Source organism: Tachyglossus aculeatus, chromosome 25 (genome assembly GCF_015852505.1).
Source record: "Tachyglossus aculeatus isolate mTacAcu1 chromosome 25, mTacAcu1.pri, whole genome shotgun sequence".
In the NCBI taxonomy this organism is placed as follows: Eukaryota; Metazoa; Chordata; class Mammalia; order Monotremata; family Tachyglossidae; genus Tachyglossus; species Tachyglossus aculeatus.
In genome coordinates, this window is record NC_052090.1 from 18,567,762 (window position 1) to 18,590,077 (window position 22,316).

Consider the following 22,316-nt stretch of genomic DNA (forward strand, 5'->3'; position numbering starts at 1 on the left):
ACTTGCCCAAAATCACAGAGCAGGGGAAGAGGGAGAAGACCCCTTCTTGCCTTCTTGCATAGGTTTTAGGGAATAGTTGAAGGGAATAGGGAATAATTACTAAAAGATGTATATTGATGTTGCTGCTGCTGCTAACCTTTCAGCAACCTTGGCCATGGCCCCAAAGGGATCTATGCCCCAAATTGCACCTGAGCAGCAGGGCAAGAGCATCTCATCATGGGAATTTCTCTGAACTGATTCTGTTTCCAAACTGGGCAAGTTCTGCCTCTGAAGTTGTGGCCAAAGGATGGCAGACATACCTTGCCTTTTTTGTCTTTCCTTTCCAGGAACTCGGGACCTTTGGGAATGTGGGGCCTGGGGAGTAGATTAGGGTTATCATCCTGGCGGCCAGGAGCCACTGTCCTACCTGCCAGCAATCGACCAGTTTTGAGGGACAGAAGTTGTGGCTGAGACATGACTGAGACCTCCAACCCGGGGTGTGTGTGTGTGTGTGTGTGTGATTAGACAAAAAAAATTCCTTCAATCATTTATTGAGCACTTCCTATGTGCAGAGCACTGTACTAAGTGCTTGGGAGACTACAGTACACCAAAATTAGCAGATACATTCCCTGCCTATAGTAGAATAACTTTCATAGTCACCAAACACTTTCCACACAACCCCTATACTCACAGTAGTCTTGTAAAACAAACTTTGGGTGACGGCCCTGGGGACACCAGTATAATCAGAAGGAAAATCTAGAGAAGAAGTTGGGAATCCTTTAAGCAAAATAAATTCATAAGGTTGCAAGTGGCTCCTTCCTCATGTCGAATTTTTTTTTTGAGGGGGAGGGGAGGAAGGTATGATGGTTGGGGAGTAGATGTGGGGGTGGCAAAAAAAGCTGCTTTTCTGCCTATACCTATGTGGGAACTTAAAAACTCAAAAGAAAAAGTAGCTTCTGTTCCAGAGACATATTGCACTACTTATTTCCCGGCTTAAGGTTCTTCTATACACATCAACTTCCTACTAATCCCCCATGCTCTCTACTTTTTGCAATTAACTATTTTGATGAAAGTCTCAAAGAGGATTGCAGTACAATGGTCTATCACCAGCTGGTGTTGGGTTTCCAAAATCCAACTGCAACAAAGCCAATGAATGGAGTTCCCCAGCGGACACCTCCCCACAGGGCCAACCCACGAAGCTGCATAACCAGGTCCAGAAATCACAACAGTTTTCTTCAAATTTCCTTGATAAAGAAACCCATTCAACATTTGACAATATTAGGTTCATTTTCCTTTAGGAATCTGATTCAATATGTGTGTGTGCGCGCACATGCACACCTGCTTATATATTCCCCTTCTCTTCTGCACAAGCTTTTCTTTTTGAAATATTTTTGCCCTCTTTAGCTTTCTCCTCCACTCCACAGCTTCTCATCCTGCTTGCTTCTTTCTCCTCAAAATATCCCTTGGTCCTTATGCCCATCCTGTCCATCAGGCCTCCTGCTTCATTCCCTTCTCCTGTACCTTACCAAGTATCACCGTGTCAGGAAATCCTCACGTGGGCCTAACCCTGAATTATAGTGGTGGTAGTAGTAGTAATGGTATTTATTCAGTGTCCACTGGGTGCAATGTATCATACCGAAAGCTTGGAAAAACACAAAAGAACCATGAGACACGCTCCCTGCCCACAAGGAGCTTGCGCTCTAATTGGGATCTTACAGTCTAATCAAAGGCTATTGTGGAATCTGATTGGCACGTCCTCTAGATGCTTAATAAACGCGGGTGATGATGATGGTTTCAGTGGGCACGATGGCAAAGAACCCAGGCTAGGGCAGCAGGCACACCAGGCTCGACAGTGTCGGGAATCAGTTCCAGCCCGCCACACCAGCCTTAATGGCTGCTTTTCTGCTAATTCGGAGATTCCAAGTCTTGCCAAAACAGATCCCTACCAATCCCCCCAACCACCTCCCGCTTCTGCTGCAAAGACCGGGATTCTGGGGCAACAGTCCCAGAGGAGGAGGGGTTGGGCGGGGATTGGGGAAGCCAACAGCAGAAGCTTGGCTTCCCTTTGGTGACTACAACTGAACCTGTTCACTACAGGTTAGGTTTGAAATTTCACTCTGGCCAGCTCATTTCCTTTTAAGCCGACACCATTTTTCTTTCGGGTCTCAGAGTACCAAAAACCCATTTTTTGCTCCTGTTTCAGTAGATTTATCCACTTTTAGGGTGGGAGACAGGGTATTGAGGTTAGAAGCAGCATGGTCTAGTGGAAAGAGTATGGCCCTGGGAGTCAGAAGACCTGGGTTCTAATCCTGACTCTGCCACTTCTCTGCTGTGCAACCTTTAGCAAGTCATTTTACTTCTCGGTGCTTCAATTTCCTCATCAGTAAAATGGGGACTCAAAACCTGTTTTCCCTCCTGCTTAGACTGTGAGACCCATGTGGGACAGGGACTGCATCCAACCTGATTAGTTTGTATCTACCCCAGCATTTAGTACCATGCTTGGCGCATAATAAGTGCTTAATAAACACCATAATTAATATTGGTCTTAATAGAAGGCGAGGCAGGGTTTCCATTCAGATGAGCTTGGAGACAACACAAAGTTTAGAAACCAGGATCACTGTTCAACTGCCACTTAAATGAGAAAGCCAAACTTTGTGTGGATTCTACCAAGGGTATTGCAGTATCTGCATATTCCTGAGCACACTGATCCTGATTGTACAACTGTCCTTTCAATGTGAGTTCCTTGAGGGTAGGGACCATGTCTAGTTCCTAAGAGGAATCCTCAAGTACTTGTCGCAATGGGCATTCAGTAATACAGACTGTCTCTGATGACTCTCTCTCCCCAAAAGGCCTTAGCTTTGAATTAACCTTCTGCCCTGATTGCTCAGAAATCTCATCTCCAGTATGTCTTCACGCAAGATTTGCACACAAACACTAAATGGAAACCAGCCCCATGCAAATCATGCCCCCAGTTAAGAAGGAGCAGAAAGTGGAATAGAGCCAGCATCATCTGAGGATAAGGAAGGAAGGCTGTCCAGATCTTCCTCTCTCATCCCTCAGTTGGAAACTCTTCCCAATCAATCAATCAATCAATCGTATTTATTGAGCGCTTACTGTGTGCAGAACACTGTACTAAGCGCTTGGGAAGTACAAGTTGGCAACATATAGAGACAGTCCCTACCCAACAGTGGGCTCACAGTCTAAAAGGGGGACGATTGATTGATACAAGGTGAGAATCTCTGAGGCCTTTCTAGGGGTGGCCTCTCCCCATTTTTTCCAGAGAGAAAAACGGGTAAAATCACTGCCGTGGTGGCCGCCAACAAGAAAGGCCCATCTTGTCCAGATCTGGCATTTTGCAACTTAGTGTTACCTGTGCGTGGACCTCTGTTGACCTCTGGGGAAGGGCATTTTCAGGTGCCTAGACACTGGAAAATGACATGATTAAATCTCCAGCACCCAACTCATTTCTGCAGATGTTGCTTTGTGCAGACAAACCTTATGTTCTTGGAGCCACGAGCCACTCAAGACCCCTCAAGTCAGCCCATTCGCTTAATCGACAGACTGCAAACCAGTTAATCAATGGTATTTATTGAGGGCCTGCTGTGTGCAGAGCACTGAACTAAATGCTTGGGAAAGTACAATACCATGGAGTTGGTAGACACATCTCTACCCTCTAGGAGCTGCAAAACTTCCGCCAAACTGACCATCAAGGAGGGTTTTAAGGAGAGACGTCTGATTACAAACCGTCCTAGTGTCCACTTTCTATTTACCGAAATAGTGGAAAGGGGCTAAGTGACTACTACAAGGCAATTGCCTATGTAGGAGGAAAAAAAAAACCCCAAACCACCCAAAGCCCAGCTTCTCTTCCAACAAATAATTGCAAGTAAAACAGATGAGGTATAATTAGCACTACCCCATTAGCAGAATAGAAATAAGATCGGATAAAGACCTCTGGGCAACAAAGCCAATCTGGCAGCCTCCTGGGCCACATAGGCATCACGCCCAATTCTACAATCTTACAGGAAATAGAGCTGGTTGGAGCATTTCAAATGAAAATGGCCAGTGGACCTATACAGATGGCAAAAAGGACCAGTTGTAAATCCTCCTTTTGTTGGGCTGAAAACAAGACTGCTTCTGTTTGGGACATTAACAAATTTGTGCTCTGAACCTATATATGTAAAACGTTCATAAGTGGTTGAGCAGGAAAACTTTTTTTTTTCCAGCCATTTTTTTCAGTAAGCAAATAAAAGCAGACAGCTCAAGCTTTCTGTCAACAAGTATCCCCAAGTCTGTTCCATAAGCCGTGAGGACATCACTCCAAATTTCATACAGACTGTCCTTTATTTAGGGTGCTATGAAATAAAGGTCTGGGAGAAAAATCATTTTGTTTCACCAAAGTCTTTCAGCTGTCCCCTAAAAATGGATGGGGTTTCCCTTCCAAAGTGCCCCTAAGTCTGGATCCCAAAGCATGTGGACACTGCTTCCCCTCAAAATTGATGAAAATACTCTCCCTCAGCCTCCTACACCTGATGAAGGCAGCATAAATGGTTAGAAGAAACACATGAGACTGTATTTGAGTCTCAGTTTGAGCCCTTGAAATGTTGCCCATTTGACTATAAGGTCATCCAGGGCAGGGACTCTCTCTCTCTCTCTTTTCACAGCACCTAGTTAAGTGCTCTGCAAACAATAGGGGCGGAATAATCTTAATAATAATGGTATTTGTTAAGCACTTACTATGTTCACTTTTCTTAAATGTTGGTGATAGGGAGCCAGGGAAGAGGTGCCTGGGCCAAGGTGGGGTGGTGACACTTAGCAATGCAGGAGTTGGGGGAGAAATGTGAAATTGCTGCTAACCCCAAGCTGTAGAGCTGAATGGCTCAGGAACTGGAGAAAACCATTATTCTCAACTCTCTTCCAGCTCCCCTTAGAGAAGGAAAGCTGAGGACTCTCCCATAACCAGAGAAGTGCTATCTTTGGAGGGGTATAGCCACAGAGAGAAAAATGGGAAAAGCTGAATAGTGAAATCCCTTGAATTTTTCTCTTTATCTTAGAAGATAAGTTCCTTGAAGGAGGGACTGTATTATCACTTCACTATCCAGAACCTTATCATGAAATATTAAAACTGTATAATGCTCCAGACCCCTCTCAGGGTCACATCTGGAGAGTTTCCAGTACTCTACCAGTCTTGACTATGGAAGGGAGAGTCAAGCAGAGGCATATCCATTCCATTCCTAGCTTGGGCAATGGCTAGCGAGTGGCAGGTAATCTGCTACAAGTCAAAACTCACCTGTGGTGGGCAGCTAGCAGTATGGGAGAGAGTCAAGAGCAGAGACTCAGGTTTACTGCGCAGAAGGCGGCAGTGGTATACCACTCCACATCTTTACCGAGAAAACTCTGTGGATACACTACAAAAACGATTGCAGATGGAAGTGGGACATTCTGGGAGAGATGGGTCCATGGCGTCGTTATGGGTTGGAGACGACTCAACAGCATAAGACAAGCACTCCAGAATGACTCATAAAATAGGGAGGTTTTCTTTCATCCAAATTGGAAGCTAAGTCTTCTTGTGTAGGTCAGTCAGAATACCTATTTTCCAGATGACTGGGTCTAGAAAGCTATCTATAGTTGTTGTCATGCTTTCTCTGCTCTCCACCCCTGCTGATGTTACCTGTGCCTGATTGGAGCCTAGGACACTACTTCGTCATAGCTCAGAACGGTTAGTTCACACACCCTTCTGAACAGGGGTGTCCAATGCAAAGCCTCTAGAGAAAGTTTAAATTCCTGTGATGGATTGAACTGATCTTCCCTTTCTTAAGAAAATCTCGCTTCAAGCGGAAACAACCAACCACTCACTGAAGCACTGCTCAATCTTCAACCATAGACATCACCTTCCCCTTCACTGTACCTCCATTTTAGGGTGAATCTTTCTGGGACAAGAAGCGAGTGTTTCTGACCAGTCCCTTTCCCCTTTTCATGAAGCGTAAGACCTTAGTATTGATTCCTGCACTTCTAGAGCATTCTCCAAGTGTTGCAGTTTTATACAGTGAGTTGAGACACAAGTTCCATGTGTCTCTGAGCACACTGCTTTCTAATATGGCCCAGTGGAAAGAACACAGACTTGGCTTCTAATCACAGCTTCGCATCTTACCTGCTGAGTGATTCTGGGCAAGTCACTTGACTTCTCTATAAAACAGGGATTCAATACCTGTTCTCCCTCCTACTTCAACTATGAGCCCCATGTAGGCTAGGGACTGTGTCCAACCTGATTATCTTGTATCTACCCCAGTGTTTAGTACTGCGTTTGGTAAATAGTCAGTGCTTAACAAATACCACTATTATTATTACCATCATCCACTCTGTGGGCCTTCAGATGACAATAGATGCTGTTATTCTTGGAATCAACTCACTTTCTTTAATACAGGGAAAATTCAGACTGGAAGAAAGCAATGGTCAACCACTTCCATATTTTGACTAAGAACACTCTACGGATGCACTACCAGAATGATTGCAGATGGAGGTGGGGCGTTCTGGGAGATATGTGTCCGTGACGTAGGACCAAATTCAGACTACCTCCTGCAGGTTTGACTGTTATATGTGGAGGTCTAGGTTCTCAAACATTATCACTTGTCATCGGTAAAAAAAAAAGGTCAATGAGTGGTGTAATAAACATGAGAAGTACGAACAATAAGAAATAATAAAACAAATGTTGTGGTGGAAAAGCACTTAGAGAGGAATTTTTCTTTCTGGTTAAAAAACCAAACAAACAACAAAAAACAAACCATTACTATTCATTCCTTCATTCAATCATATTTATTCAGCACTTACTGTGTGCAGAGCACTGTACTAAGCGCTTGGGAAGTACAAGTTGGCAACATATAGAGACAGTCCCTACCCAACAGTGGGCTCACAGTCTAGAAGGGGGAGACAGAGAACAAAACAAAATATGTTAACAAAATAAAATAAATAGAATAAATATGTACAAATAAAATAGAGTAATAAATATGTACAAACATATATACATATATACAGGTGCTGTGGGGAGGGGAAGGAGGTAAGGCGGTGGGGGGAGGATGGGGAGAGGAAGGAGGGGGCTCAGTCTGGGAAGGCCTCCTGGAGGATGTGAGCTCTCAGTAGGGCCTTGAAGGGAGGAAGAGAGCTAGCTTGGCGGATGTGAGGAGGGAGGGCATTCCAGGCCAGGGGGATGACGTGGGCCGGGGGTCAACGGCGGGACAGGCAACAACGAGGCATGGTGAGGCGATTAGCGGCAGGGGAGCGGAGGGTGCGGGCTGGGCTGTAGAAGGAGAGAAGGAAGGTGAGGTAGGAGGGGGCGAGGTGATGGAGAGCCTTCTTGGGCCTTTCTTTAGAAACATAAAGACAGGAGAATAAGTAGCAAAAGACCTAAGTCAGAAGAACTGGACATCGGATTTCCTCCAATACCTCTGGTGACCCTGAATCCACTGGTAATATATAATGTTTTTGTTCTGGGGTTTTTTTTGCCAAAAAAAAAAGTGGGAAGTGTGCCATGCTTCTAGATCTCACAACTGAGTGTGGTACTTTGATCTTTCACATTAGACAACATTGGTGGTATAATAGCGATAATAGGACTGACTATTCAGCTACTTTACAAGGCAATAATCCATCCTCCCTCATGAGGGTAAACTCTGAGGCCAAATCCTTTCAAAATCAGAATGATTTCCTCATAAAAGAGTGAGGCTACAATTATCCCTTAAATAGGAACAGCTGCAAGATGGTACCTATCAGCCCAAAGCATACCGGGGAATGCATTTTCCAGTGTAATTAAATGGATTTCTTTTTTTAATGCAAACTAATACTCTGTAAAAGTCAATTGTGACTGAGGTGGTGTGGAATTGCAGAGCTGAAAGGATCGATCAAGCATTCGACTTTCCTCAGTGAACGTTTCTCTCTTTATGAGAGTCACTCCCCTCTGGGCTTGGGACAAGTTGGTCCAGTTTCCACTGGATCCAACTTTGAAGTGGGGAAGAATCAAATGAGGGAAATCTCAGCATCCTTGTTTTCTTCCATTTGACTCTGCAAGGTACTATAAGTTGGAAATGTAGCATTTTAAGAGAGCAGTGTGGTTGAATGCATCGTGGCTAAGTGGGTAGAAAACGGGCCTCGGAGTCAGAAGGACCTGGGTTTTAATTCCAGCTCTGCCACTTGTCTGCTGTGTGACCTTAGGTAAGTCACTTAATTTACCTGTGCTCCAGTTCCCTCAACTGTAAAATGGGGATTAAGACTGTGCGCCCCATGTGGGAAAGAGACTCTGTCCAACCTGATTAGCCTGTATCTACCCCAGTGCTTAGCACAGTGCCTGGCACATACTAAACACTTAGCACCACTAAAAACAAAAACAAACCAAAAAAAATGGATTCACCAAATAAGAGTAAAATATGTCCAAACCAGGAAGTAAATTTTCCCATTTATGGGAAAACCCATACTCTGGCTTCCCCAGCCAAAGAGAGATGGAGGGAATTTGGAAAGGAAAATAGGACAAATGAGGAAAGATTAAGGGCACTTGGAATATTCAGCTTGGAGAAAAGAAGGTGGAGTCCACAGCTTGGAGAAAAGAAGGTGGAGTCCAGTTCAATAATGGTACTCAAGCATCATGAAAAACTCATAGTTCCAAGCTTGGCATCTTGTGGTTATTCAACACCTATTTAACTAACTCTTGATTAATCACTCACTCTGTGTCAAGGGTGGGTTCTGAACTATTTCCACTCTGCTTCTTTCACCATCTACAAGTGTCACGTCCATATTGTACCCTTCAGGGCACTGCATGATGTTGAGAATTAATCGTCTAGAAAGTCCGATCAGGGCTTTGCATGTCGATGAGAATGCACAGCCTCGAAAGTACTGCTCATTGTAGTTAATGAGCTTATCGGGAGGGGTGTCACCATCACAGTGCTAAGTACACAATCCTTAGATGTGGGACAGGGACTGTGATCTTTAAACTACCCCAGCACTTAATACAGTGTTTGGCACAGAGCAAGAGCTTAAAAAATACCATAATCATCATCATTCATTCATTCAATCGTATTTATTGAGCGCTTACTGTGTGCAGAGCACTGTACTAAGCGCTTGGGAAGTACAAGTTGGCAACATATAGAGACAGTACCTACCCAACAACGGGCTCACAGTCTAAAAGTATTGGGTGGGACTAGACTGCCTGATGAAGGGTGGCTCAGGGAGACAGGTTTGCGATGCCCATCATTTTAAAGTGATAGCTGATGTGGTCAGACAAACTGGAGGACCAGACTTTCTGAAAATGAAGTCTAGTGCTGCTGTCCTGCTCTGACGCCCCTGCTGTCTTCCACCTCAAGTCTGTCTAGCTGTGAGGAGGACGACATTACATTTTTTCGGTTGCTCTTGGTTTTTGCCTTGTTTGGGACTTTCTCTGTGGTTTCCGAAATGTTGGAAAAGACCCCCTGACCCTGCTAAGTCATTCATTCATTCATTCAGTCTTATTTACTGAATGCTCACTGTGTGCAGAGCACTGTACTAAGCGCTTGGGAAGTACAAGTTGGCAACATATAGAGACGGTCCCTACCCAACAATGGGCTCACAGTCTAGAAGGGGGAGACAGACAACAAAACAAAACAAGTAGACAGGTGTCATCAGAACAAATAGAATTAAAGCTGAATGCACATCATTAACAGAATAAATAGAATAGTAAATATGTACAAGTAAAATAGAGTGATAAGTCTTTACAAACATATATACAGGTGCTGTGGGGAAGGGAAGGAGGTAGGGCGGGGGGGATGGGGAGGAGGAGAGGAGAAAGGGGGCTCAGTCTGGGAAGGCCTCTTAGACGAGGTGAGCTCCTCCAAGTCAAATTCATTGTCAAATTCATTGTTGTACTTCCAAGTACCAAAACAGGTGAGGGAACATTGGTGCCCATTGAGGTCTTACAGATATTTGAGGCTTCTACTCTATCCTAATCCTCCTCGACCTCTCAGCTGCCTTCGACACTGTGGACCACCCCCTTCTCCTCAACACGCTATCCAACCTTGGCTTCACAGACTCCATCCTCTCCTGGTTCTCCTCTTATCTCCGGCCGTTCATTCTCAGTCTCCTTTGCGGGCTCCTCCTCCCCCTCCCATGCCCTTACTGTAGGGGTTCCTCAAGGGTCAGTTCTTGGTCCCCTTCTGTTCTCTATCTACAATCACTCCCTTGGTGAACTCATTCGCTCCCACAGCTTCAACTATCATCTCTACGCTGATGACACCCAAATCTGCATCTATGCCCCTGCTCTCTCTCCCTCCCTTCAGGCTCGTGTCTCCTCCTGCCTTCAAGACATCTCCATCTGGATGTCTGCCCGCCATCTAAAACTCAATATGTCCAAAACTGAACTCCTTATCTTCCTCCCCAAACCCTGCCCTCTCTCTGACTTTCCCAACACTGTAGATGGCACTACCATCCTTCCCGTCTCACAAGCCTTCAACCTTGGTGTCATCCTCAACTCTGCTCTCTCGTTCACCCCTCACATCCAATTTGTCACCCAAACCTGCCGGTCTCACCTCCGCAACATCGCCAAGATCCGCCCTTTCCTCTCCAAACCGCTACCCTGCTGGTTCAATCTCTCATCCTATCACGACTGGATTACTGCATCAGCCTCCTCTCTGATCTCCCATCCTCCAAAAGGAGCAAGTCAGGGTGACTCAGAAAGGAGTGGGAGAAGAGAAAGTGGGGGGAGGTGCTAGTCTGGGAAGGCCTCTTGGAGGAGATGTGCCTTCAATAAGTCTTTGAAGTTGGGGAGAGTAATTGTTGGATTTTAGGAGGAAAGGCCTTCCAGGACAGAGGCAGCTCGGGGGGCTAGGGGTTGGTGGCAACACAGGCGAGATGGAGGCGCAGCGAGAAGGTCATCACTAGAGTAGCAAAGTGTGTGGGCTGGGTTGTAGAAGGAAGGAAATGAGGTGAGGCAGGAGAGGGCAAGGTGGTGAAGTGCTTTAAAGCCAATGATGAGGAGTTTTTGTTTGATGTGGAGGTGGATGGGCAACCACTGGAGTTTATTGAGGAGCGGGGTGACATGTCCTGAATGTTTGTTGCAGAAAAATAATCCGGGCAGCAGAGTGAAGTATGCACTGGAGTGGGGAGAGACAGGAGGCTCGGAGGTCAGCAAGGAGGCTGATGCAGTAATCCAGGCAGGATAGGATAAGAGAGAGGAAAGAGCTGATTTTAGCTATATTGTGAAGGTGGGACTGACAGGATTTAGTGATGGATTGAATATGTGGGTTGAATGGCAGAGAGGAGTCAAGGATAATGCCAAGGCTATGGGCTTGAGAGACAAGAAGGATGGTGGTGCCTCTGTCTACAGTGATGGGAAAGTCAGAGGGAGGACAGGGTTTGGGTGGGAAGATAAGTTCTGCTTTGGGAGCAAAACACAGACCATTCATTCTCCCTACCAGTTTCGGAATGTTTGCCTCTGGGAACAAGGGGACTGTGTGAGAGAGTGTGAATGGCTCAGTGCAAGCCATCACCTCTACTGCCAAAGCAAGCGTATGTCCTGCCACAGTAGGACATATCTCTCCCTGTTTAGTCCCTGGTGTCTGAGAAATACACATCTTGAACAGCCAGGGGCTAGAGAAGGGGCACTGTTGTACTTTTGTGGACAAAATGGGCAAATGATTCTCTCACAGAGACCTTCACCCTCACAGATTCAGTCTCACAGCCTGCACCGCTATCTTCAAATCAAAGGACAACTTTCCACTACTTTATGCCACACATTGTAGTCAGATCCAAGTATAGTTGTTGTCCTGTTGTCCCTCATGGGGTTCACATTTCTAAAGCAGAGTGTGATTAGGTATGCTAATGACAATAATAATAATAATGATGGTACTTGTTAAGTGTTTATTATGTACCAAGCACTGTGCTAAGTGCTGGGGTAGAATCTAGTTAATCAGATTGGACACAGTCCCTATCCCACATGGGGCTCACACTCTTATCTCCATTTTTACAGATGAAGTATCTGGGCAGTGAAGTGACTTGCCCAAGGTCATACAGCAGACATGTTGCGGAGTCAGGATTAGAACTCAGATCCTTCTGACTCCCAGGCTCATGTTCTATCCACTGAGCCACTCTGCTTCTCTAGGTATCTTACCCCTGTTTTATAGATGAAGAATCGGAGGCACAAAGAGGTGAATTGACTTGTCCAAGGTCACACAGCAGTCTCCTGGCTGAGCTGGGACTAGAACCCAGGTCTCCTGACTCTCAGTACCACGCTCTTTCCGCCAGACCATGCTGCCTCTAACACAGAGAATGGTGACTAATTGTTCTCTTTATGTACTGTGATCCAAACAAGAGAAATGGATTTACTAAACCCTGGGGGGGGATACCAGCAAATCGAGTTGGATGCAGTCACTGTCCCACGTAGGGCTCACAGTCTCAATCCCCATTTTTACAGATCGGGTCACTGAGGCCCAGAGAAGTGAAGTGACTTGCCCAAGCTCACATAGCAGACAAGTGCTGAAGTGGAATTAGCCCGTTGTCTAGACTCTGAGCCCATTGTTGGGTAGGGACCATCTCTGTAAGTTGCCGATTTGTACTTCCCAAGCGCTTAGTACAGTGCTCTGCACACAGTAAGTACTCAATAAATATGATTGAATGAATGAATTTTGCCGGCAGCGGGTGGATTTAGAATATAGCTAGAAGAAGACACTCCCCAGCTAGAGTGGATCTTAAGTATAGGAATGGGTCTTCGAGGAAGGCCGTGGAGCCGATTTCTCTCTGGGATTTCCTCTTTCCTAAAAATTAAATAGATCCTTCTTCCTGTGGGCTGGTTGCCTGAAGTCAAGGGAACAGACTCAATGACATTCCCAATTCCCATCAAATCTAAAATTCTATTGTTTCATATTAGATTTGCTCCTAGAATGTTTTAAAGCATTAGGCTTAGAGAATGGTCAACGGCGCGTGACTCACGGGAAGAAATTTGAATCTTTTCTCCACTAAGCATTTGGGAAAGTACAATATAACAGAGTTAGTAGACACCTTCCCTAAGTGCACAATGCTTTAAATAATGGGTTGGAGGATATGACCAGGGGGAGGAATATTGAGTAATGCCTCCTATACCTCCTATAGAGAAGCAACATGGCTTAGTGAATAGAGCTGCCTGGAAGTCAGAAAGACCCAGGTCTAATCCCAGCTCCACCACATACTGTCTACTGTGAGAACTTGGGCCTCAGTTCTGGGACTCAGTTACCTCATCTGTAAAATGTGAATTCAGATTGGGAGCCACTTGTGGGGCAGGGACTGTGTCCAACCTGATTAACCTGTCTCTACCCCAGTGCTTAGAACAGTGCTTGGCACATAGTAAGTGCTTAACAAGTACCATTATTATTATTATACATGGAGGACTCTTTCAAGAAGGTTGGGTTAGCTTATTGAAAAGCTATACAACTGTGTTTTCATGTTAAAGATAAGGCTACTCAGAGAGAGATTGTCTCTCAGTGTTGCTCACCCTGGATGCAATCTCTTAGATGTATCCCCAAAAATGCCTTTTCAGGTCCCTTGCTGAGTTGGGGTGTACATCTCCAGAAATGAGATATATGTCACATACTTACAAGGCCAGTGGCTGTGGTGTTATACAAGCACATTTTCCTGCACTAGTAGGTTTAAAGTATGCTCGTAACTGGAAATCTAGAATGAGTTGTTGGGGGTGGAGGAGGAAAACTGGGGAAGGAAGGAGTTTCCCATTTCCCATATTTTAGACAGTATGCAGTAAATTGTGAAAGAAAGGCTTCATAACTGCTCTAGTGGTATATCTCTATCGCAGAGAAGATCTGAATGGGTTTTCTGAGCAAAGTGGTTGAAAATGCACACACTCCAAATCTTCAATTAAATCACTCCCAAGCTCGTGAAAAGGACTTTCAAACAGCTGCCATTTCTTCCAAGTGGTAAAGTTTAAATCTCCTCTCTGGCACGTAAGTGAACATACCAACCTTAATCCAAAGTCAGACTGACTTTTTTTTTTCTTTACATTGAAAGACTCAGCATTGACTTCCTTCCTATCTGGTGATTTTGTATTTGGATCTTGGGGTAATAATCTAACCTTATAATGAAAGTCCAGTGAACCACTGTACCATATCATGGACTTTTCTTTTCCTAACTTGCCTGTGACACTCTGACACTTCTTCCCACCGATTCTGTTATTTTCTGCCTATTCTCCTCCCCTTACCTTTCACCAAACTGAAATGAGCATGTAACTGGGAGTCAGTAGACCCAAGCTGTAGTTTCACCTCTGCCAGTGGCCTGCTGTGTAACCTTGGATGTCACCTAAGCTCTCTGAGCCTCAATACCTATTGTACAATGAGGCCAAATACCTGCTTTCCTTCTCTCTCTCTTAGATCATGAGCCTCATGTAACACACAGATTGTCGGATCTGATTATTTGGACTCAACTCAGCCCTTATCAAGGTACCTGGGAAGCATGGTAAGAGTTTTTAAACACCTTTACTATGATCATTCATGCTCTGAGGCTCACCTCCCTTTGGCCTCCACTTCCCCAGCTGTGGGACAGCAGAAAGGCTCTTGAAGTCCAGCGACTTCAGACTTGGTAAATGTGAGACCCAGTTCCAAGCCCCACCCAACTTGATGTTCTCAGTCCTGGCCAGTCTGGCTCCTGAGCCCCTAAAAGTTTAAAATAGGTACATTGGCCACTGCTCAGATCAGTGTCTAATGGCCAATCAGTCAATCTAACATATTTAGTGAGCACTGTGTAGAAGCCTGTACTAAGCACTTGGGAGGAAGTGCTACAGAAGGAGAAGATGTGGTCTCTACCCTCAAGGAGCTTATATTCTAAGGGGGATGTTTTATGTTTCAGGCCTACTGGCCTCAATATCCCTAACAATAAAAGGAAATACTAATAAAAGGAAATCCACCATCCTCACGGGGAAAGTTGGCAACTTTTCATTATAAGCACGGGTACAAAGGGGTGCAGGGATTTTAGGGAGGAGCAGGAAGTGGGATAATCATAATCAGGAGGACTAATTTTCTGGAGAAAACACTAATGCTAGGAAAAGTCCAGGGAAAACGTGGAAAGAGGCAGACCAGCAGCTAGATGGAAAGAGACCATAACAACGATAATGAAATAACCATTAGAAAGGTTGCAGGTTATGGCAAAGGACAGGATGTTCTGGAGAAAGTATATCCATGGAGTCACTATGAATTGGAAATTACTCAACGGCACATAATAATAATAATAATAATAATAAAGGACTGGGAGAAGGTAGGCTTAAAAGAATAGGCAAGAAAGCCACCATTCTGGTTCCTTTTACCCCTGACTGGAAACTTCCAGGTCTTGCTTGAAACTGGGAATGAGCAAGTCTGAGGAAAGTCCAGCTCAGAAACCAGTGGGGTCCATCACCCCATTGCCCCGTGGAGTCAGCACTTTGGAAAAAGGGGGTTTTGAAAGGTTAATAAATTAATGACCTTTTTTTAAATTTTATGGTGCTTGTAGACCTGTACTGGTGCTGTGCAAGCCACTAGCACTAAAACCATGGTCTTCACACAGGCTCTCGGTTCTGAAATATTAGGACCAAAGTTCATGTGTCATTTCCAATGGGAGACTTACTCCACTCGGTGTGCTAAAATGTCCGAGGGTATACTAGCAATATTCTCACATGTGTTCATCCCACATCTATCTTGAGGAAACTCACAATCAAACAATAATATGTACTGAGAGAGCTGACAGTGCAAAACACTGTGCTAGGCAAAGGGGAAAGTACTCTAAAATACTAGTACTAATAATTCTGGTGTGTGTTAGGCATTCACTGTGTGCTAAGATCAGACAATTTCTCTGTCTCTCATCGGTCTCCCAGCCTAGGTAGGGAGGTGAATGGTTATTTAATCCCCATTTTACAGCTGAGGAAACTGAGGCACAGTGAAGGTGTGACCTGGCCAAAGTCACACAGCAGAATAATGGCAGAGCCAGGATCAGAACCCAGGTCCTCTCACTCCCAGACCCATGCCCTGTTTGACTTTGCCACAACTCTAAGCTTAGCACTCTTAAGATCCCCAATAGGAAATTTTGTCTTTCTCCTTTATCCTTCCATAGGAAAGGAGTGAGACCAGACTGAAGAAATTAACAAACCATGGCACCATCTCTGAGGGGACCTCCTTTGCCCTGAGATATTTTAAAAAGAGAAAAACTCAAGGGTCTATTTCCCAACGCCTTCCAGTGGCACTACTTTAATGGCCCTGAAGTAGTTAAAGCCTTTCTCTATTTGAAGACACATTTGTATTATCTCTAAGAGTTGCTGTGCTCAGAGGAAAGTGTGTCTCCCACACCTCTGTTGCACCTATTGGTTCAACATTTCAGCGCTGAAGTACCAGAATCCCTTAAGTAGCCCTTTCTTATTTAAGACTCTCTATTCAGTTTCCCCTTGACCACATTTTCAGGTCTTGAGGTTCTGGCAGGAGACAGAGACTACAAATCAGATTAAAGAACTCGCCTTGCCAAACAATCAGACAGAAACAGAACTGTTCAAAACTAAAAATGTAGACACTCCTGGCTCTCGTTCTACAAAGTTTTGTCCGTAGTCTTCCGAGCCGTCCAACTTCAAGTGGCAGCAAGTTCTGGCTCCAAAGTAGGCTTGGAAAAACAGCAGCCTGTGGGCAGTGGCCCAGAAAAATGCTTTCAGAAACCAAGACAACTTGGGCAAATGGAGATTCCCCAAGCCCCCGTTCCATAATTTTTGCAAAGGTGGCTACGCTATGTGGGAAAATTTCTCAGGGGAAATCAGTGGAAATTTGACTTCTTTCTCCCACAAAAATTACCCAGATCCTTGAGAAAAAAACCATTTTTCCAGAAAGGAGGATCCAGAATAGTGTCTTCACCTGCCTTTCTAACAGTCAGTAAAAGCTAACAACTGTTTATGTAGATAAACAGAAAAGAATATTGATTTTCCTCTTTTTACTGTCCAGCTCCTGTGGGGCAGGAGAGACAGTAAAATTATTTTACGGGCTGGTAAATGTTGTGGATTTTTTGCAAGTCTGGTTTACAGTGTCTCAATTCACCGGATGATTGCCCACCAGCCGGCCAGTTCTTTATTCTAGGCAGTTGGATGCTTGGCAGGCTACATTCTCTACTTCCAGCTTCTGTAACTCCTCTCATTCCACTAGCTTTATCTCCCTTTCCCCCAACAGAACTCCCCAGAAAAAACGTTTACAGAATTACTTCCTGTGGTCCTGAGAGAGGAGAAAATTTGATGTTCCACCTAGGAACAAAAATATGTCTGGGTGTTTCTCACCTCCTCCAGTTGCCTCAGGTGCCGAGGACCCAATCCCAGTCTTGTCCCCTGATGCCCATTCTCTCTCCTCTGCCTATTCTTCAACCAATTGAAATATGATAGAGCGATTTCAACCTTCTTTTATCTTCTGATAGTCTCACAGTGAGGTGTTGAAGAAACCAGTAAAAGGTATCCTTTGGCTACCAGAAAGGAAATTTGCACTATCCTCCATAGCTTCACAGCATGAGGAACTCAGAGAATTCCCCTCAGTCAGGAACCACAGAGAAATATTTGTATTAAACTGTGCCCGCATCTTCTGCCAGGCAGGGAAATGGCTCTCATCTGCACCATAGGTTGCTATGCAAATGGAAACACTTGAAGGCAATGAAAGCCCCTTCAGTGTGGGTAGACTTTTAGATTTCTACTTGCTGTTAAAGGTATTAACATTAATGGTATACATCTCTATCTGCCCAAATATTCCCCCTAGCTTTCCATTTAGGGAGCCGCCCTCTCTCACTCCCTTGTAGAGTTCATTTGTGCATTCATGGTGGAGATGTGATACCATTAAATCTGTAATATGTCAGGCACTTAGGGACTTCTTTAATCTGGGGATGGTGTAATAGGTAGAGGGCCTAAATAAATGATTTTATCTTCATCTTTTCAAGGGAATTATCAGGAGCAGCTTTGAGCAACTCTGATGTGATCACCCTGGAGTTTGACGTCCCGTCATGGCTATTTGTGCTTTGCAGTCTATCGAAAGTCGTGCTGGTCCTTTGTATTTGTTTTCCTATCTCCCTTATCTGTCCATGCATTGTCTCTCAGCCTAGGTAGCAAGTTACGGTGACTATTTTAAGTTCTGTGTTGTTAGTGCATCAGACAGAATCTCCTCACTATTGGCACTAAATCACTTTATCACCTTGACCCCTCCTATCTCACCTCGCTACTCTGCTATTACTACTCACCCCATACGCCTTGCTCCGCTAATGCTAACCTTCTCACTGTACCTCAATCTCGTCTATCTCACCACTGACCTTTCAGTCACGTCCTGCCTCTGGCCTGAAATGCCCTCCCCCCTCATAGCCTACAATTACTCTTCCCCTCTTCAAAGCCTTTTTGAAGGCAGATCTCCTCCAAGAGGCCTTCTCTAAGCCCTCTTTTCTATTCTTCCACTCCCTTCTGCATTGTCCTGACTTGTTCCCTTTATTCATCCCCACTCCCAGCCCCACAGCACTTGTGTACATATCTGTAATTCATTTCAAGCAAAAACTCCTCACGCTCGGCTTCAAGGCTCTCCATCACCTCGCCCCCTCCTATCTCACCTCCCTTCTCTCCTTCTACATCCCAGCCCGCACCCTCCGCTCCTCTGCCGCTAACCTCCTCACTGTACCTCGTTCTTGCCTGTCCTGCCGTCGACCCCCAACCCACGTCCTTCCCCTGGCCTGGAATGCCCTCCCTCCACACATCTGCCACGCTAGCTCTCTCCCTCCCTTCAAAGCCCTACTGAGAGCTCACCTCCTCCAAGAGGCCTTCCCAGACTGAGCCCCTTTTTTCCTCTCCTCCTCCCCATCTTCCCCGTCCTTCCTCCTTCCCCTCCCCACAGCACTTGTATATATATTTGTACAGATTTATTACTCTACTTATTTTACTTGTACATATTTACTGTTCTACTTATTTTGTTAATGCTGTGCATATAGCTTTAATTCTATTTGTTCTGATGACTGACACCTGTCTACATGTTTTGTTTTGTTGTCTGTCTCCCCTTCTAGACTGTGAGCCCATTGTTGGGTAGGGACCATCTTTACATGCTGCCAATGTGTACTTCCCAAGCGCTTAGTACAGTGCGCTGCACACAGTAAGTGCTCAGTAAATACAATTGAATGAATGAATGAATTTATTTTTATATAACGAGCTTACAGTCTAGAGGAGACAGACATTAATATGAATAAATTACATAAATTTTACAGATGGCAGGTGACCAAATCACTGACCACACAGTACAGCCCCAGAGTCTGTGGCCTTCCTCCCAACTGCTCTCCACTCCAGGTGAGCCCCAGAGGAAAGGAAAGTGAAAGATGCTCAGCCTCCTAACCAGAGGGAAGATGCTTTCCCACCTCAGCCAAAAGGAGATGGAAGAGGAGGAAGAAGAGGAGAAGGAAGAGGAGAAGGAAGAGATGCAGAGGAGTGGGGAAGCACTACTACCACCGCGGCAGAGATTGTTAGTTCCTTCTTCCTCAATTCTGTCCCACGCCAGAAGCCCTACTTAGAAAGCGAAAGTGGGGGTTATCCTTATTAATTTTCCATGTTCAAACTGTACTTAAACCTCCTCAGTCACTGAGGATCTATCCTGCTTTCAAAGACCTCCATAGAAGAGTCCATCCTCCCTTGGCAACCCATTTGGGGTTTTAACCACATTAACTGTCAAGCCATCCTTCCTTAAGTCTAGCCCAAATCCTTCATGCTACATTCAGTACAGACTTCATGCATTATTTACATTAGAGGATTAAAATGCTTTTACCTTTGTATGAATGGGCATTGACCGGTGAGTTGCATCATCAATAATACTGTTTTAAATTACAAAAGAGCTATAAAGCATGATGACTTTTTTTTAGTGAGAGTATAATCTTAGAATCCTCAGGTTGGCAGGGGCCTTTAAAGGTCACCTCAGCCATCCCCTGCCTCCTGAAATGTGGCCCTAAACAATTCCCTAGGAGACTGGCTCTGGTTCTTAAGACCCCCACCTTCCCCCAAAGATGAAGTGATTAACCACACTGGCTCAGTTTGTTAGTAAATTAGTTATAGCATTTACGCAGAACCTACTATGTGTCAAGAACCATAACAAGCACTGGGGTAGATGTATGCATAAGTTATCAGACGGAGTCCTTGTCCCAAATGGGACTCTCTAGATAATAATAATAATAATAATAATAATAATAATAATAATAATAATTGTTAAGTGCTTACTATGTGCCAAGCACAGTTCTAAGTGCTGGGGTAGATATGAGCTAATGGGGCTCACAGTCTTAATTCCCATTTTACAGAGGAGGCATCTGAGTTCCAGAGAAGTTAAGTGACTTGTAGCAGACATGTGGCGAGCTGGGATTAGAATCCAGGTCCTTCTCACTCCCAGACCCAAACTCTATCCGCTAAGCCAGTCTGCTTCTCTAGACTTAAAGCTCATTGTGGACAGGGAACTTGCCTACCAACTCTGTTGTGTTGGACTTGTACTCTCCTTAGCATTTAGAACAGTATTCTGCTCATGGTAAGTGCTTAGTAAATATCATTGATTGGTTGACTGACTCCCAAACCAGATGGGTGTAGAAAGATAAAGACAACAGGAACGTGGATTGCAAAACCACAAGCAACAGCACTTAGATCAGTGATCAGTGCTTAGAACAGTGCTTGGCATATAAAAGTCCTTAAATACCATCATCATCATAAACTGTGATGACATGATAACAATGTCAAGTCAAGAAAAATGATATATCACGGAGGAGGGAGTCAGACACCCCATTGCTCCAGGTAAACTCAGCATCCCTTTGCTGAATTAGATTATCCTAGACTGGCCTTCCTCCTACTTCGATCGTGAGCCCCGTGTGGGACAGGGACTGTGTCCAACCTGATTATTCTGTTTCTACCCCAGTGTTTAGAACAGTGCTTAATACATAGTAAGTACTTAACAAATACCTTTAAGACAATCCAGAATTGTTTCCTTTAGACTGAACCCGATCCAATCAATCAATTGTATTTATTGAGTACTTACTACCCACAGAGCACCGTACTAAGTGTTTAATCCTCCATGTTACATCTTAAACCTCATTTCTCTGGTTCCTGCCTCCATCCATATGGGGAAACATTGGAATTTCTGCTAATATCAAACAGAAGTACGTCACAGATCTATTTTGAAGATATGACGGAAAGCAGTCCAGTGAGAAAATGAAGAAAATACGCACAATGAAATGACATAATGTGATTTGTTATGCTGCAGATTCAGAAATGCTATGGGCCAAGCAGTGCCGACTTCTGTGTTTTTCCACTTTTGGTCCTGAGGCTAGCTTTCGCAGCCCAGTGAAGTGGCCCCTTTAAAAGGCCTCTCTGTTTAATCCATGATGTCCCAAAAACACGGCGGGGTGGTGGGGAGAAAGAGAGGAGCTTCCCTGGTTGGCCAGCCGAGCTATCTCATCTCAGTACCTGTCTGACCAGTGCTGTCTCCTACCTAAGGGGTTCATTTGTTCACTCAATCATATCTATTGAGTGCATACTGTGTGCAGAGCACTATACTAAGCACTTGGGAAGTACAAGTTGGTGACATATAGAGACGGTCCCTACCCAACAACGGGCTCACAGTCTAGAAGTCTAGTTCCCAGCTGGGAGTGGATCTGGCTGAAGGGAAAGGGAGACAATGGGTGTGAAGGTCAACCGTAATTCCATTAGCCTAACATACAGGGCGTTTCTCCTGCTCCACCCAAAACCAGTATTCATAATGACTCTGCAAGGCAACGTGAAAGAGGATGACTTCATTGAGGACACCAAATTGGGTGGAATAGTTGGCACCCGAGGGAACCAAATCAAATTTTTAAATGATCTTTTGTTATGATACACATTGTGTTTACTATATGCCAGGCGCTATTCTAAGCCTTGGAGTAGATACAAGCTAATCAATCAATCAATTGTATTTATTGAGCGCTTACTGTGTGCAGAGCACTGTACTAAGTGCTTGGAAAGTACAAGTTGGCAACATATAGGGACGGTCCCTAGTTGGACACAGTCCATGGCCCACGTGGGGCACACAGTCTTAGTCCTCATTTCACAGATAAGGTATCTGAGGCACAGAGAAGTGAAGTGACTTGCCCAAGGTCACACAGCAGACTAGTGGTCGAGTCAGAATTAGAACCCAGGTCCTTCTGACTACTCCCAGGCCCATGCTCTATCCACCAGCCTACTCTGCTTCTCTTCTCTTGAAAGAGGGGGCAGGAGTAAACACAAAATGCAGTCTAATGGGAAGAGCTATTGGCTAATTCACTTTGGGAGGAAAATCAAACCAAATTGTGGTGGAACGCTGGCTTTCTTATGCCAGGCAGAAATGGATCTGAGGTTC

The 22,316-nt window shown here is 44.8% G+C and overlaps 1 protein-coding gene and 1 non-coding gene across 2 annotated transcripts in view; one reads left to right on the forward strand and one right to left on the reverse strand.

Moving 5' to 3' along the window:
* TOX (thymocyte selection associated high mobility group box) overlaps window positions 1-22,316 on the reverse strand; it is a 403,502-nt gene that overhangs the window by 288,624 nt on the left and 92,562 nt on the right. The gene's annotated exons all lie outside the window — the stretch shown is intronic.
* LOC119945630 lies at window positions 5,119-5,256 on the forward strand. The gene has a single exon (XR_005456290.1). It is a non-coding gene; the product is annotated as a small nucleolar RNA SNORA7 (small nucleolar RNA).